This window comes from Sinohyriopsis cumingii, chromosome 13 (assembly GCF_028554795.1).
Source record: "Sinohyriopsis cumingii isolate HCF-2022 chromosome 13, ASM2855479v2, whole genome shotgun sequence".
NCBI classification, from domain to species: domain Eukaryota; kingdom Metazoa; phylum Mollusca; class Bivalvia; order Unionida; family Unionidae; genus Sinohyriopsis; species Sinohyriopsis cumingii.
The window spans coordinates 59,985,565-60,004,551 of record NC_142973.1 but is presented as its reverse complement, the minus strand read 5'-3'; positions in this window follow the sequence as shown (position 1 = coordinate 60,004,551).

Below are 18,987 nucleotides of genomic sequence, written 5' to 3'. Positions count from 1 at the left end.
ATTGGTAAATTATACAATGGAATCAACAGGAAAGGACTGTTCCGCCTTCGGCAGGCGCCATTTATTGTTGCTATGGTGGTAAATATATTACAAAGTTACAGGCGTAATTAAGCAAAAAAATCATGATTTAAATGGCCTAAGGTGGCGTAGTAAAAACGGTTCCCTGTATTAGGTTGTTGAGTTGTATAGTTTCACGGCGTGAAATACTGGTGGTAAGTTACGGAAAGTTAACGAAGAGAAGCTTTGCAGTTGTGACCTTGACATTCAATTGGGAAATTGGGATTTGTGGTCATGTATTAATTAGAGTAACATTATTGATAGAATGGACGCGTTGGACTTTCCAGTTTGCAGAAGTAGTTGTACAGGATTCCTTTGAATCAGGGGAAACTTATGACTCGTAGCGGGATTCGCGCAAGGGCTTGACATCGCTCGGTCAAGAAACCCCTTTGGTTGATACAATATTTTTTGCGTGAGCATAATGCAAATATGTATACTGGCTTGCACTGTTTTCAGCTATGATGTACGATGTTGAGATCTCAGTCGGTCAGAATATTCTTTAACAATGGTATCTTTTATCCTAACACGTCTTTCAATACGGTTCCATTTCAATAGGGTACCATTTACCCCTTGCAATAAAGTATATCAGTTGGAGGTTGAGGATGAACTAATCGATATTGAATTTCTCTAAGTACTGTTTGGTCAATGTTCGGATCTCATTATCTTGTTATTGCAAACAATATATATTGGTTATAATCAATTACACCTTTAGTTTTATGATTATTTAGACATTCTATTTAAATCCAGCATGGTATTAGTTAATATTTCGACGATATTATTATATGTGACCAGTACGTTTGAACAGGTATGATTATAAACAGTAAATATAGGCATTTAAACTGTAGGATAAAAAATTCTACTGAAAAATGTTTCATCAGCATAAAAAAATAAGGATTGTCAAATCCGAGACTAGACAACATTTTATAGTACCTATATTTGCTCTTTTCAGGCCAAGTTCTCACATAATGGCTTGTTTTAGTAGATGTTTGCATTCACTTGCTTGTTTTTGTGTGGGGTTTTTTGTGCTCCCACACAAAATGCGCATGCGCGGAATTTAATTTCCGTTGCCATGACGAATAAAAGTTACCGGCCATGCACCAACATTTTTCTTTTTGCATCAGATTTGCATAACATGATTAAAAGTAGTTATACTTGAACAAAAAGAACCAAAAAAAAAAAACTATCAAGTGTACAGAAAAAATAATTTAATTTCTCGAAATAAAAGTATACATCACTGTTACTTAGCTACGATTTTCCACCTATAGAGGACGCCAGCAGGAAATGACGTACATTTATCCCCACAAGACGAAGTACTGGGGTGGGTGGTGGGTGAGGGGCACCAGACAGATCCCCCCCACTTTTCCAAAAAATTATGGTGTTTTATGTGTATTTATTCCCCCCCCCCATGTGTTGTATGTTTTATATTATGCAAAAGAATTTAGGTAAAAAACATTTAATTCTAATTTTTAACGGGGTATTTTTTTTTAAACTTAGTTTTATCTATAGGGTTGTTTTTCCGAGTAGGTTTCCATCTTTCCATCACCTGACTTGAAATCCCTTCCCTATACTCTTGATTGACCTTGGCTAGAGGTCGCCTATATCCCGTGTGTGCTATATGTATATATGCTATAGTTTGTGTATGCTATATTTTGCTTCCATGTTGGGTTTTCCTACATTTTTTTTTTCCCAAATCTCCCCAGTAATCTTAGGACCTTATAATCGGATCAAGAAAAGGTTTATTTTTATTCATTTAATATATTTTGGAATTTTGGCGAAGTAACGGTGTATTATAATTTAATTAAGAAAAAAAAACCTTAATGTGTTCTGTGTGCAAATATATTGTGTCATTATTCACATATTGAATTTGTAAATTGAAATCCGCTGTACTCGAGTTGGAGTCCATACACTTTTTTATTTGCTTGTATTTCTCCCACCTAGAGTTAGGCCGTCTCAAATTATTCATTGGATTTCTGCCAAAATCTCTAAAAATGGTTGTTCTTCCCCCCCACACACACACACACAGTGGGGATTTACCGTGCAGTGCGAGAGCTGCACATTTAGAGCGAATAGAATTAGAAGAGAGACTTATTAGATCCTTTGTTTTCGTGTTTGTATGTAAAGTTTCCTATATGGGGTGTTTTCCCCGACTCTTTCATAGCCCCATGACGTCATTATCTCGTACTTTTCCCATATAGTTTCTCTGTCCCGATAATTAAGATTTGTGATAGGTTGCGTAATATAATTAAAGTCTATTTAATTATTTAATTTTAATTTTAATGGATAATAAAAAGAAACTGAAGCTTTTTAGGAAAATTTATAAGAAATTAAAAGGGTGGCGGCTACAGCAGATTCCAATCCGGGGTGGGGGTATGGGGGCAAGGGTTCACTTTGTGGTGGTCCCCTTTAAGGGGAGACTATCCATTGCCCCATCTCCCTCCCCTTCTTTTCACCCTTTGCAGCCCCGTCCCTCCCATTCACAAATCTTCCTAGAAGGTCTTTTTTCTAATTAATTTGAAAGGATTACAAAAAAATTGGCCTATTCATTTTTTTATGTTTATGACTTGGTCACATGCCATCATGGTTTTAGTTATGTAATCTGTTATTTTTCCTATTAAATTTTTGTTAAAGTTGCCGTCTTGATATAAAATTTGGTTTCTTCTGTATTCTTATTTCTTGGATATCTCCATAATAATTGTATCCTGTCTTGTTTCCTAAACTCGCACTGTGCTATCGCATGATATTTTGTGGAGTTCGCACATTTGCACATGAGATATTTTACATGTATGCGTATCATTCTCCTTCGGAGTGCCACTTTACCAGTCAGCCATATGTCGTGTAGATATTTGAATATCAAGCTTTGTATTTTTGGAGAGCCGATGTTGGTCCAGTACCTCCAAGGTCTGTCCCAATTAACCGAGATATTTCCTCCTCTACTTTATTTTTAATTTTAGAGGTTAAGTTTTCCCTTATCCAATTATATGTTTCCTTAGTTTCAATTCCCCAAAGTTCCTCATTTGCCCTATATTTACATAAAAGTTCCTTTATACTTCTAAAGGTCCTTGGTTTTTCTAGTCTTTTTACCAGTTTATTATTTTTGTAGATGTCACTTATGTTTTTCATGCTAAAACCAAACCCGTAAATGTATAAAGCTTCCTAAGGGGTTTTGGGTTGGATATTTACTTCTTTTACATTATAAATGAAATACTAGAGAGGAGGCCTAACTCGAATTGGGAGAAACACAAATAAATAAAGAAAGTGCGGACCCTGACTCGAATACAACCTGCCTCATTTTGAAAATAGACTTTAATGTGAGAAACGCCACACCATAGTCACTCACATAAAACAATAGGTTTTATTTTAATTTCAACTGGTAGTATACCGTTCATCTCGCCGGAATTCTAAATTGAAATTAATTCAAAAGCAACTAAATTTATACCAGGACAAACAAATAAATTTGAAAAGTCCATAGAAAAATATATATTAAGACAACAGGGACAAATTTGACATAGTATTGCTGTCCCTATACACAGACTATGTAGCATACACACACCATAGCATTGATACACATAGCATACACGGAACATAGGAAATCCTTGGCAAAGATCACTAAAAATCAAGGATATGAAATCTGAAAATGGGAATAAGACCCATGTTTCAGACTACTACCCTTTAGAAAACACTGGGACTAATTATAAACTAAACGTTTGATCAAAATTCCTTTTTTAAAACTTTAAACAAGCACACACATCTTGGGGTATACAAGAGTACATGAAAACACTTTATTTTTGTGGTGGGGGGTGCATCTGTCTGGTGCGTCCCCCCCCCCAAAAAAAAAAATAAATAAATAATAATACTTTCGTAACCCATACTAGCGAAAGATTATCATTTGCAGTCACATTGTATGTTCTTTAAAATAATGATTTTTTTTTTTATTTGCGAGATATCGTCGTATAGTTAACCTGGATACAATACAATCTTGGTCCGTTTGCACCTTGTAACTTAACATGCGTGAATGGCAGGCGCCTTCAAGCAATCTGGTGATATTTTCGTTTCTTTTGCGATATTTTTTTTTTATTTGACATTAGCGATACACACACAGTAAGGATGCATACGCATGCCGGCATCCGCTACATTTACGGAGTTCGTTGATATATTTTGTTCTCTAAATTTCGCATGATGAAAAAAGAAGGAATACATTATAACAATGCAAGGTTAGTTTCTTTTATTTTATTTTCAATCAAGTGTTTGTTTATTGTACCGTGCCGGGGTGGGGTGGGGGGTGGGGGCACAAATTCAACACAAAATTAGTTCCTTTCTTATCTGCATGGAATAATGGAGCAAATATGATTGACGATATTGACTAGTAATAACAAGCTTTCAATTTACACACACGAAGACAACTTGAAAAATAGAAACAAACAATAAAATTAACTGGTAACTTCGCACTTGTTCAAGGTTTTGTAGTTACAATGGGGGGGGGGATTTTCTTTGCTATTCTTTGGTTAGGCATGACTATTTCGCAGAAATACAAACAAATCTTTTGAGATGAGCATAAAAGACAATTTCTTTTCCTCCATACATTTACGATGCTCTCAAAGGACCCACATATTTAGGTAAAATTATGACCGTTACCAGGCGTTACTGAGTTGAAAAGATGCCGAGTAAACTTACGAATTACGCCACGTACAATGTATAAACAACACTTGGCAACTTTTAATGATAAAAGTTGGTGTTTTTATTTATTTACTTATTTATTTAGTTATCAGAACTCTTTCAGAATAACAATGTAATTGCCGATTATACAGCTCGCCTTTAAGAAGATTTTCGTAGTTTCCAACTGCCATGCATAAAATAAGTTTATGCCAAAGTGATCGTGACCTGCATAATGTTGGCCATTGTCACAGGGCATAACATTCATAAAACAATAAAGAGCATTCCTTTTTGTTCTATCAAAGCAGCGGAACCATAATGAGTTGATAAAACACAAGGATATTTGTTGTTGTTTTGCAAACCATTGCTAATAAAATCAGCTTCAGAAACTATTATTATTGTCCGCCCTAGAGGAAAGATTTTACAAGGTGGAAATCACTGACTGTCAGTATCCCTGGAATGACAACCAGTATGACAACTCTAACTAGTTTGTGCATCAGTAAATAATCTTGAGTAGCCACTGCACCTGAAATGCATGCAGTCCATTCATCGAATACCTCCTATTCATTTATTGTATAATACACATTTTACTTACTAAGAACACCCTATCACAGTATAAATGTTTAGTCATAAATCGGGAAAGTTTACAACTGGATATGCATATTTATTTCTATTTTAACCGTACTGTCATAAAAGTACTTCTGTGGAGGCTAGTGTGTATATGTCATGATGAAAGGTTATGTCATCAATAGTTTTCTTTCTTTGCTCTTTACAAAAAATCAAAATAATAAGACTTTCGTTCATCTTTTGTTAGATTTCATATTTTCTTGAGAAATTTTTTTAAAATGTATCTGGAAAGTAAACATAAAAAAATACGATAATTTAAAAAATGAAATTTGGGTCTCCATCTAAAGAATTTATATATTCTTAGTTACTACTCAGTAATTTTTAATTATTCATAAATGATTGTAAGAGAAATTAGTTTTACAATGTAAAAGTGCGAGTTTGCTCCGTTTACAGAAGGGTTTACTTGCTTTTCTCTTTGTATAATTCTCCCAGCTTTAAACTGCAGAGACAGAACATTACATAAGACAGCGAATTTCAGTCTTAACCTAAAGCTCGATGCTGGAGAAGAGGTCACTAAATTACCGTTTCCATAGTTACACACTGATCAGATAGAGCAGTCTCCCGCAGGTATCATTCCCTATAGATGAATTAGAGGCCAAGTAAACTGCCTTCATTTCATGAGCTATACTAGTGTAGTATAGATGAAATAAGTTTTAAATTGCAAAAGTTGTCTCTTTTGTAACAAAGTTGTCTCTTTTGTAACAAAGTTGTCTCTTTTGTAACCAAAGTGCAAATCAATAAAGGAATATAATGACATGTAAAATTACATGAACAACAATGAAGGATCTTTTACGAGAGTCGCAAAAGATTGAAACTATTTAATGAATTTCATAAATTTCATTTTAAATAATCTTAAATGTAAGATTATGTTATGTGTATCACATGACAGAAATGATATTCAATAAAAAGCATAAAAATAGGTTACATAATTGACTTTAAATTACATTCGTCATTACACCTTCAATTCATATGTCGTCATGCCGGCATTTGCTGAGTTATTGGGTGTTATTAAACGTATCATATAGTTACGTATGATACTGGAAAATATCATATGGGTATATTAATCTTAAGAGGAGCCACATTGGCTCAGTGGTTAGCGTCTCAGACCTGCGACCGAAAGGATGCAGGTTCAACCCCTGCCATCGGATCAAATCCTCGACCTTATTGGAAAATGATGAGATAACAAGTACATTCTACAAAGACATGGAACCTATTACTTCCACTGAAACGTACGAAATGATCATCTAAATTTGCAAAAAGTGATCAGGAGAAGTGCGATCTGTTGAACTCGCAAGTTTGATATGTTACACGTTTAAAAAATTATGATAAACAGTTACCGCATTTTGAAGTTAGAAATCAAACTTTTATTTCTGCCATCATTATATATAAACAAGAAATTATTGATGTAATAACTAGTCTTGACCTAAACAAAACCGCTGGAACCAATCCAATAAGTAATAAACTTGTACAAGTATAGTTGAAGAAATGTATGTTCCATTGCAAATACTTTTAAATAAATCACTCCCAGCCAGCGTGTTCCTAACATAGTGCAAGCTAGCGTATGACATACCGATGTATAAGAAAGGAGATAAAACACTACCGTCTAAATACAGACTAATTGTTGACTTCGGCTAAATTATATACACTATTCATAAGTCCAACCTTAGAATATACTTCTGGAGTCTGGGATAATTGCTCTAATGAAGATTCGGAAAGATCAGAATAAAGGGGGGAAAATCAGATGGAAGATGCACGGATCGTTCCAGATCTATACCCATTAATTCTTCTAGATAGTCTCTTTATGCGGAAACTCTTTGGTTTGCACAACGAAGGAAAAGGAAGAGATTATGCATTATGTATTCGATTATAAATACTCAAGTACCTAACTATTTAAGCGAACTTCTTCCACAAAGGAGATATGAGGCATCTAATTATCGTCTACGTTACTCTCAAAGTATCACACCAATCTCTACCAAACTTTATATTTTCACACGACCTTTTACCATATACGATTCGTCTTTAGAACTCTCTCCCTGATGCTATCCGAAATCCTCCAAATCTTTCTATTTTTAAGAAACGTTTCTCTAATTTAACTAACGGGTCATCACACAAGCAGAAAGACATCTTATTGTAGCTGGGTAGTCACGTCACTTTTCAATGATAAATCTAGACTTAACCAAGAAGTGTGTTGAAAGGTAGAGCGAAAGAGCTGGGATCTTTGGCATTAGGTAAGGGGCAATAGACAAAGTGCTCAACTTCTTCATTATCATAAGCACATGCACACGTGAAAGAGTTAACTAAATTCACCATGTAAAGGTCGGAATTCAGGAGACTACCTGCTTATCTAAGTTTAGTATGTAGGATATTAAGATGACATTTGTCAGTAGCATAATTTTAGCGTGATGACCCGTTAGTTGAATTAGAAAAACGTTTCTTAAAAACAGAAAGATTTGGAGGATGAGAAACCTATAAATTGATATCAAATGTGTTAACATCGGTGGTTCTTTACAATTGGCATGACTTATTTGATTATATACAAACCATCAAAAAACGGCAAGGGTAGAAGCGGGTGGCAAAGATATGAAGATCGGTAAGTCTCAAGCAATACCGAGACAAAAAAGGCAACTTTCAAGGTAGCATTTTCACACATTTATATTGACACGGGTCGTTTTAGACTAATGAGAAACCAATAAATGGATATCAAATATGTCCAAATCTTTGGGGGTTTTTTTACGATTAACATGACATATTTAGCCTTATAGAAAACGATCATGTTGCAAGGATATAGGCGCACGGACAGAGAAATGAAGATGTACTTAAGATACATACACATAACTTTTACTGTTTTATTGCTTAAGTATATGCTTCATATCATTAGTATCAGCATCGAGATATGTGATACCATCGCAAAACATCAATGGTAGAGGCACGTAACAAGAATATAAGATTGGTAATAGTAAAGTCGCAAAGGATAATGGGTAAAATATATTAACTTTTCTAGGTTGCATTTTCACACATTTCTGTAGGCATAGATCAATTTAGACTGATGAGAAACCTATCAAATAATACCAGATTTGTCAAAATCTTTGTGTGCTTACGATTGGTATGACTTATTCGACTCTAAGATAAACGTTCGTGTTGTAAAGATCTAGGAGCACTAACATTCAAATGATTATCATCGAACTATATGGTACCATCTCAAAGCGGCAAGGGTAGAGGCACGTAGGTAGAATATGATGATCCGTTGATGATCCGTAATATCGCAAGCGACACCGAGTAAAAAATATCAACTTTTTTACTTGCATTTTCACACATTTATATATTTCACAGAGCAATTTAGATTGATGAGAAACTTATCAATTGATATCAAATTCGTCTAAATCGCGTTTTTAAAAAAATTACTAATGTTGTAACTTATTTGCTTATATGGACAACGCACATTGAGAAAGACATTGAGCTGACATACAGACACATAAAGATGTACTTTATAAGATGCATACACATATTATATACTGTTGTATAGCTTTCCCTATATGCTTCAAATCTATACTATTAACATTGAAGTAGGTGGTACCGTGGCAAACGGCAATGGTTGATGGACGTATCAAGGATATGAAGATGGTTAAAGTCGCAACCGATACCGAGCCAAAAATACAAACTTTTTTATTTTGCATTTTCGCACATTTATGTTGGCACAAATCGATTTAGACTGATGAGAAAATATCAACTGATATCAGATTTGTCTAAATCCGGGTTTATTTACTATTGTTATGACTTATTCACCTATATGGAAAACGATCGTATAGGAAGAGAGGGCGAAAGGACAGACAAATGAAGACGTACTTAATAAGATACATGCACATATTATTTACTGTTGTACAGCTGTAATTACATGCTTCAAATATATAGTATTAGCAACGAAATATGTGGTACGATCGCAAAACGGCAATGGTAGATTCACGTACCAAGGATATGAAGATCGGTAATGTCGCATCCAATATTCAGTAAAAAGAACAAAACGATTGATTTTGCATTTTCACACATGTCTATTGGCAGATCGACTTAGTCTCATGAGAAACCTATCAATTGATATCAAACTTGTCAACATCGCTGGTTGTTTGCGATTGCTATGACTTATTCGCCTATATGGAAAACGTTCGGATAGGAAGGCACTGTGCGCACGGAGAGACAAATGAAGACTTACTTAATAAGAAACATACACACATATTATTTACTGTTGTACAGCTTTCATTATATGCTTCAAATCTATAGTATTATCATCCAAGCATGCGCTATCATCGCAAAACGGGAAGGGTGGAAGCACGTAGCAAGGACACGAAGACAGGCAAAGTCGAAATCGATATCGAATAAACATATACCAATTTTTTAGTTTGCAATTTTACACATTTCAATTGGCAAATATCGATTTAGACTGATGGACAAAATATTAATTGATATTAAATTTTTCACCATCCGTGGTTGTTTATGATCGGCAGGACTTATTCGCCCATATGGACAATGTATCGTTCGGATCTTGGCGCACGGACAGACACATGAAGACGTACTTAATAAGATACACATAATATTTACTGTTGTATTGCTTTAATTATATGCTTCAAATCATTGGTATAAACATCGAAGTATGCGATGCCTTCGCAAAAGATCAAGGATAGAGGTACGTATCCAGTTTATGAAGATTGGTAACGTCGCAAAGGATACGGGGTAAAATATACCTACTTTTCTAGGTTGCATTTTCACACATTTCTATAGGCATAAGATCGATTTAGACTGATGAGAAACCTATCAATTAATATCAAATTTGTCAAAATCTTTGTTTGCTTACGATTGGTATGACTTATTCGCCTCTGAGGTAAACGTTCGTGTTGTAAAATGCTAGGCGCACAAAACAGACAAATGCTTATCATCGAATTATATGGTACCATCGCAATGCGGCAAGGGTAGAGGGCACGTAGGTAGGATATGATGATCGGTAATGTCGCAAGTGACACCGAGTGAAAAATATCAACCTTTTTACTTTGCATTTTCACACATTTATATTGGCACAGATCCATTTGGACTAAAGAGAAACCTATCAATTGATATCAAATTTGTCAACATCGGTGGTTGTTTATGATTGGTATGACTTTTTTGCCTATATGAAAAATACTCTTTGAGGAAGGCATTGGGCTCACGGACAGACACATGAAGACTTACTTAATAAGATGGATACACGTATTATATACTGTTGTATAGCTTTCCTTATATGCTTCAGATTTATAGTATTAGCGTTGAAGTATGTGGTACCGTGGCAAACGGCAATAGTAGAGCAAGTATCAAGGATATAGATCGGCAAGGTCTAAATCGAAACTGAGTAAAAAAATACCAACTTTTTTATTTTGCATTTTCACACATTTCTATGGCACAAATCGATTTAGACTGATGCGAAACCTATCAATTGATATCAGATTTGTCAACATCGGAGTTTTAAAACTATTATTATGACTTATTTGCTTGTATGGAAAAAGTTCTTTGAGAAAGACATTGGGCGGACATACAGACACATAAAGATGCACTTTATAAGATGCATACACATATTATATATTGTTGTATAGCTTTCCTTATATGTTTGAGATCTATAATATTAAAATTGAAATATGTGGTACCGTGGCAAACTGCAATGGCAGAGACACGTATCAAGGATATGAAGATCGTTAAAGTCGCAACCGATATCGAGTCAAACATACAAACTATTTTATTTTACATTTTCACACATTTCTGTTGGCACAGATCGATTTAGACTGATGAGAAACCTATCAATTGATATCAAATTTCTCTAAATCGGGGTTTATTTACTATTGTAATGACTTATTCACCTGTTTGTTAAACGATCGTATAGAAGACATTAGGAGAAAAGTCAGACAAATGAAGACGTACTTAATAAGATTCACGCACATAATATTTACTGATGTACAGCTTTATTTATATTCTTCAAATTTATAGTATTAGCATCGAAATATGTGGTACAATCGCAAAACGGCAATGGTAGTTTCACGTAGCAAAGGATATGAAGATCGGTAATTTTGCACGCGATATTCAGTAAAAAGAACAGTCTTTTTTATTTTGCTTTTTCACACATGTCTGTTGGCAGAGATCGACTTAGTCTCATGAGAAACGTATCAATTGATATCAAACTTGTCAACATCGCTGGTTGTTTGCGATTGGTATGACTTATTCACCTATATGGAAAATATTTGGTTAGGAAGGCACTAAACGCAAGGACGTACAAATCAAGACGTACTTCATAAGATGCATACACACATATTATTTACCGTTGTGCAGCTTTTATTATATGTTTCAGATTTATAGAATTAGCATCGTAAAAATGTTATACGATCGCAAAACGGGAATGGCAGATGGACGTAGCAAGGAATCGATGATCGGTAACGTTGCAAGCGATACTGAGTGAAAAATATTAACTTTTCTATTTTGCATTTTCACCCATTTATATTGGCACAGATCTATTTAGACTCATGAAAAACTTGTCAACTGATATCAAACGTGTTAAAATCGTTCTTTGTTTGCGATTGGTATGACTTATTCGCCCATATGGAAAACGTTCGTATAGGTCAGATGTAGGCACACGGAAAGGCAGATAAAGACGTGCTTAATAAGATACATACACATATTTTATAATTATGTACAGCTTTAATTCTATGCTTCAGATCTATAGTATTAGCATGGAAGTATGTGCGACCATCGCAGAACGGGAACGCTGTATGAACGTAGCAAGGATATGAAGATCAGTAAAGTCGAACCCAATATTCAGTAAAAAGTACACTTTTTTGTATTTTGCATGTTAACACATGTCTATCGGCACAGATAGAGTTAGACTGATGAGAAACCTATATAATAATATGAAATTTGTCAAAATTGGTGTTTGTTTACTATTGGTATAACTTATTCGTTTATATCGAAACCGTTCGTATAGGAAGGCATTGGGCGCACGAACATATATATGAAGACTTACTTAATAAGATACATACACATATTATTTACTGTTATACAGCTTTAAGTATATGCTTCAAATCTATAGTATTAGCATCCAATTATGTGCTACCATCCTAAACGGCAAGGATGGAAGCATCAAGGATACGAAGATCGGTAAAGTCGCAAGCGACAATGAGTCACAAATAGCAACTTTTTATTATTCATTTTCGCCATATTTTTTTATTGTGTGTGTGTGTGTGTGTGTGTGGCATAGATCGATTTAAACTGATGAGAAACCTATAAATTGATATCAAATATGTCGAAATCGGTGGTCGTTTACGATTGGTACAACTTATTTACCTATGTGGAACATGTTCGTGTAGGAAGGCATTTGGCGCACGGTAAGACAAATGAAGACGTACTTAATAAAATATATTAACATGTTATGCTGTTGTTTAGCTTTAATTTTATGCTTGAAATCAGTAGTGTCAGCATCGAAGTATGTTGTAAACTCCCCCTCCCCTTAGTACGCTACTGCAAGCACACTTTGTCAAATTCTAACAGGCACTAACTTTCTTGAAAATTATAATTATCAAAAAAATTCTGGATTCGTATATTATAACCTTATAATGCGCCTTCATTTTCCCTCAGGTAGGTCTCCAGGTCGAGTTGTCAAGAACAACAGGAACCAATATCGTACATTCTTTGTTAAGCGATCGCTCCGGTGGTGCAGTGTCTCTACAGAGCGTCCGCCTTGGATGCGAGAGGTCGCGGATTTAAACCCCGGCCGAATCATACTAAAGACTTGTAAAAATGGTACTAGCAGCTGCCTCATTTGGCGCCCATCATTAAGAGGTTAGTGTTCGGATTGGTCGGACAGGTGTCAGGATAATGGGATTGGGTGGAACAAAATGCTGTATGTTTGTGGCATGATGCCACATTGCTACACATCATTATAAACTGTCACAATGCAGACATGGTAGCGATATGATTGCATTTTTTTAAAGCTACGTAAAAAATTACACACACACACACTTTACTAGGGTATTTGCTATTTAAAGAGATGGAATCTTGTTCATATTTCAACCGCTTTTTATTAATGATCATAGCTGTGACCAACATATACGATAATAATAATCCCGATGATGATGATGATGGTTGCTGTTCATGATTTGTGTTATTACTACTGCTCCATGGTTTTATTATATATCGAACTTGAAAACAGAAGCACTACCAGCAATAAAGTAACTTTGAAAACAAATCGCACTTAGTCAATATAAATAATATTGACATCAAAATGAACGTCAAATGCTCTTGTGCAAATGTATCGAAATGAACTATCACAAGCCGGGTTTTTATTTTATTTTTATAATTTTTTTTTTTTTTTTTTTTTTTTTAATTTACATTTCTAAACCGAAATAAGTAGTACTTCAAGGCTCTGTCTATGGTATAAATATGTTCATGTACACTTTTCCATTGTAACTTTAAGTGTATAGACTGCAAATACGATGAAGCACAAATCGAGGACGTCGAGTGGTAACATTGGAACAATATTACTACTTCGGTCCAGAAGGATAGCGACCTATATATATATTCCTGCCCACTACCATGTAGGATGTATCAAACTGTATATTACTCAAGCGCTCTTTGTCGAGCGTGCTGGTGTGTGTGTAAATATAATAACTTTAACTGAAATATATACAATTAAATTATATTTAAAAGTGATGCGGCACCTGGGAGTAAAGCAAAAATGGAAGAAACAAACTTCCGGATCGCTACTATCAACAGCAAGGGGATATACAAAGCGAAAGCAGACAAAATAGCCAAAGAAACAAACTTTGAGATAATAATGATACAAGAAACACACTATGGAATTAAGCCAGAATTCAAAATTTTAGTAGAAGACAAACTTAACGCAATAAAGATATGCAACAATTTTACAAACAATGATATTAGAGTGGGTTGCAACAATAATATTTTTTAATAAAACAGGCAGTAAGCTAGTAAAGGTTTGAGGTGGGGGAATTTTTTAAGGGACGGTTGCTACATGTTAAAATGTTGAATTGCCATATTATAAATGTGTACATGCCAGCTAATAAAAATAAGAAACTAATTTTAAAGAAAACTTACATACCTACCTACAACAATATTCGATGGAAAATCTAATCATAGGGGAAGATTTCAACTGGGTAGGGGACGAAATTGACAGAACGGCTGACCTAACAAGTGACAAAATATACCGAACTGAAATGGTAAATTTATTAAATAAACACAATTTACATGACATTCATAGAAAACTGAACATTTTAAGAAGAGAATTTACCTTTAACTATAAATAAAACCAGTCTAGCAGGTTTTATAAATTTTACGGGAATTTTTATGATCCATTAATATATATTAATGCTGCAATAACCAACCAAAAACTATCAGACCATTTCATGTTCACTATTGACCTAAAAATGAAAAAAAAAAAATAATAGAAAAATATGGGCCAAATAATAAAATAAAACAAGAAATTGAAACCTTCAAAAATGAAGAAAATATTAATATAATAATTGATTGGGATGTTTTTGAAAAACATAATGAAAAGAATATATATTCAGTACTCAAATAGAGGGCGGAAAAACAGAAAAAAGACAAACACGAACTCAAATTTGAACTAAGCAAAACAACAAACGACGATGGAGAAAAAAAACGATTGACAGACAAAATTATAATCGTTGAAGAAGACGAAAATCAGGGGAGAATAATAAGGGCGGGAAAATTTATAGAGATCTACAACGAGGCAAAAAACATATATAAGCGAGAAGAATTTAGAAAAGGGGGTGATACAATTTTAAACAAAATCAAAATAAACATTGTAACCCATACTGTAAAAGAAGATATCCTAAATAATATTTCCCAATATTATAAAGAACTATACACCACACAGAACATATACTTCAGCACATTCGACAGCTACTTAAAAAATGTCGACTGTGAGATGACATCAACAGAACATAGAGACCAATGTGATGACGTCATCTCAGATGAAGAAATCACAAAAAGTATATCTACACTCACAATAATCGCCAGGGAACGATGGACTCACCGTGGAATTCTATCAAAAGTTCCACGGTGAACTGACCCCGATCTTAAACGCTTTGTATAACAATATATTTTTAAGTAAAAATAAAATGACCAAATCTATGAGGGAGGGAGTTATCACACTTATATACAAAGGGAAAGGGGATAGAGACGAGATTAAAAACTGGAGGCCCATATCACTTTTAAACACGGACTATAAGATTTAAGTAGTATTTTAACAAATAGAGTAACGGGTAGGATAAACAAAATAATTATTGTAAATCAAACTTGTGGGGGAGGGATATACAAAACAAAATTTTAAACATTAAAACTATAATTAACTACATAAATGAAACATGTATGATGAGTGTTATGGTACTCTTCGACCAGGAGAAAGCTTTCGACCGATTTAAACAAAACTATATAAAGAATGTTTTTAAAAAATTTGATTTCAGACCCAGTTTCTGAAATGGACCAAAATCCTACAAACTGGGATAATTTCATGTGTACAATTAAACGGGAAATGCACGAAATAATTTGAAATAAAACGATCAGTGAGACAAGGATGTCCACTATCAATGCTACAATACGTAATGGCAATAGAAATCCTAAGTCACACGATAAGAAACAACCCAGAAATACAAGCAGGGGCGTATTAACCATTAGGCAGACTAAGCACTTGCTTAGGGCACCAGGGCCAAAGGAGGCACCACAAAGTTGAGAAAAGGGTGAAAAGAAAAAAAAAAGCGAATGAAGATTTGTAAAAACAAATTGATAAAACTAGTGCCAATTGATCATAATGTTCTGTTTCTTGATCATGGTACACCCTAGGGTTATCTTCCCAGGTGTACGTTGAAAGGAGGGGGTCACCAAGATTTGTCAGTGCTTAGGGCACCAGTGAGCCTTAATCCGCCCCTGAATGCAAGGCATACAAATACCAAACCTAAAAAAGAATAAAAAATGCTCTAACATGCATATGATTGCACCAACTTTATAAGAGAGGGGAAATGCTATATGCATCTAGTAGAAGAATTTGAAAAATTTGGTAAAGCGTCGGGTTCCAAAATAAACCACAACAAGCACGAAATCTTAAAAATAGTTAACTGGAGGGGCAACCACCCTGGATTGCCCCCCCCCCCCCAACACACACACACACACCTACTGAGAGACACGGTAAAGGCTCTAAGGGTTTACTTTGGTAAAAAAGAAAAGAAGCTGTAGAAAACTATGAACATATTATCAACAAAATAAGAGAAAATATGAAAATCTGGCCATGACGCCATTACGTATCATGGAGCGGGCCCAAGTGGCCAAGACTTATTTATACTCAAATATTAACTACATAATTAAATACATATATATGGATAATACTATTTTAAACAAAACAGACAAGGAAATAATAGATTATATATGGAATCATAAAATGCATTATGTAAAAAAAGAGACATTATATAGGGCCAAAAGTAAAGGGGGCTTGGGGTTGCCGAGCCCCCTACTACTATAATTAACTAACATAATCAATAGATTAAAAAATTGCAATCAGACCCGGCTACAGCGTGGGAAGCACTGTACATCTACTGGTTCGGCTTCACCTTGAGAAACCGACCAGAGATATACAAAAATAACAAATTAATATAAAAAATTGAAGTGCCACGCAAATTTAAATATATAAGAGAACTAATTTTAAAATATAGAGACAAAACAGATTTATGGAAAATAGAAATAAGTAAAAGTGACGCTTGGATTAGAGAGGAGGTAACCAAAAATATAAAATGTAGATTAGAGCAGGACAACTGGGGGATAAATTGGACAAATTACTTGGAAAAATTGGTGAAAATAAGATCTGTCAAACACAAAGTATAATTTTTTAAATACCTGCACAACACCTGGCTAACAGACGAAGAAGCAATCAAACGTCGTATGCTCAGGATAATGCCGAAATGCCCTTTATGTAAAACAGCGAACTTCACCAAACTACATACGATTGCCCAATGTGAAAAAACTAAACATAATAGGATAAAGTTAATAATGGAAATTTGCAAAAAAATATAAGTATAAAAAAAATAACATTTTATTCATAGATGTAGACTACGAAAACAAAATCGTTCTAAAAATGTATAGACTATATAGTAACTACGATGATATCCTGTGAACAGGTGATAAAGATTTTTAAATAGGATACGCCGTAAAAATAAGAATATTAACCACAATACGAACTCAGTACGTCTTACGACGAACAGATACTTACCGTCAGGCTGATATAACGCAATTTATGTTGGAATTGGGGGAGAGAGGAATAGGTATGACAGACCGAAGGGTCGCGTAGCGCAATTGCGAGCTGATGCCATACCCATACCCCCTCCTCGCACCCCACAACAGCCACATTTTAAAGAAAATTTCAAATTATATTTCAAATATTTCAAAGAAACCCATATAACTTTTTTTTTAAAAGAGAAAAGGGAAGAAAGGAAGAAAGAAAACAATAAAAGAATTTTGTAATTTATTTTTTTTTTTCTTTCTATGAAAAAAAATTCTAAAGACATATATAGTAAGGGATACAGGGAAAATATAAGGGGGAAGTAAATAGCGATGACATCATGGGGCTAAGTCACATGGCGCTAAGCGAAGTGGACAGGCCCATCAAAAGTCTTTGAAAACACGCCATGTAGAACATAAACAGACAAAACAGAGACACAAATACATACTGTATAACACTTAGTTTAAAACCCTACTAACTTCTTCTATATCTTAAAATCCATACAGCTCCCGCACTGCATGGTTGACCACTGCACAATAATGTGGTCTCATACATACGTTTGGATCTTTCAATAAAGCATAATCAGATAAACTAAATGAAGGAAGCCTAACGCGACCCAGGAGAAACACATAAAGAATAAAGAAGCGTGAACCTTGGATCGAGCGTAACCTACCTATCAACATCTTTAAAACCTATTATGAGGAACGATCATATTATCACTCGAATAATAAAATGAGAAATTATTTTTTTTTTAAACAAAATCTAAATAGTACACCATTCCATCGTCAAAATTAGAAAACCATAAAACAAATTAAAAGATACAATATAACATCATAAAGGAAGAAATACAACTGGGAAAGATAGTTGATCTATACTTGCTGTCTCAAACATAAAGAAAATATAGCATACATACAATATAGCACCATTACATATAGCAAACACTGAGACCTAGGCGACATATAGCAAAGGTCACAAAATATTTCAAGGGAAGGAACTTCGAGCAAGGTGAGGGAAACCAGACTCGGACGAACAACCCTTTAGATAACACTATGGAAACATAAATACCCCATCAAAATATCTACAAACTAAATTTTTTTATATAAAATTTTGTTTTAAATAAAACATACAACACACCTGAGGGGGAAAGACACAAACATAAAATACTTTTTAATTTTTTGGAAATGGGGGGGGGGGGCATATTTCCGGCGCCCCCCCCCCAAAAAAAGTGTGTTTGTGTGTGCGTGTGTGTGTTACTATACCCATTACATTACTTGCAAAATATATATGGTGCTGACATTTTCGGCAAGAGGGAGACATACCGATATTCTGCATATAATTATTTT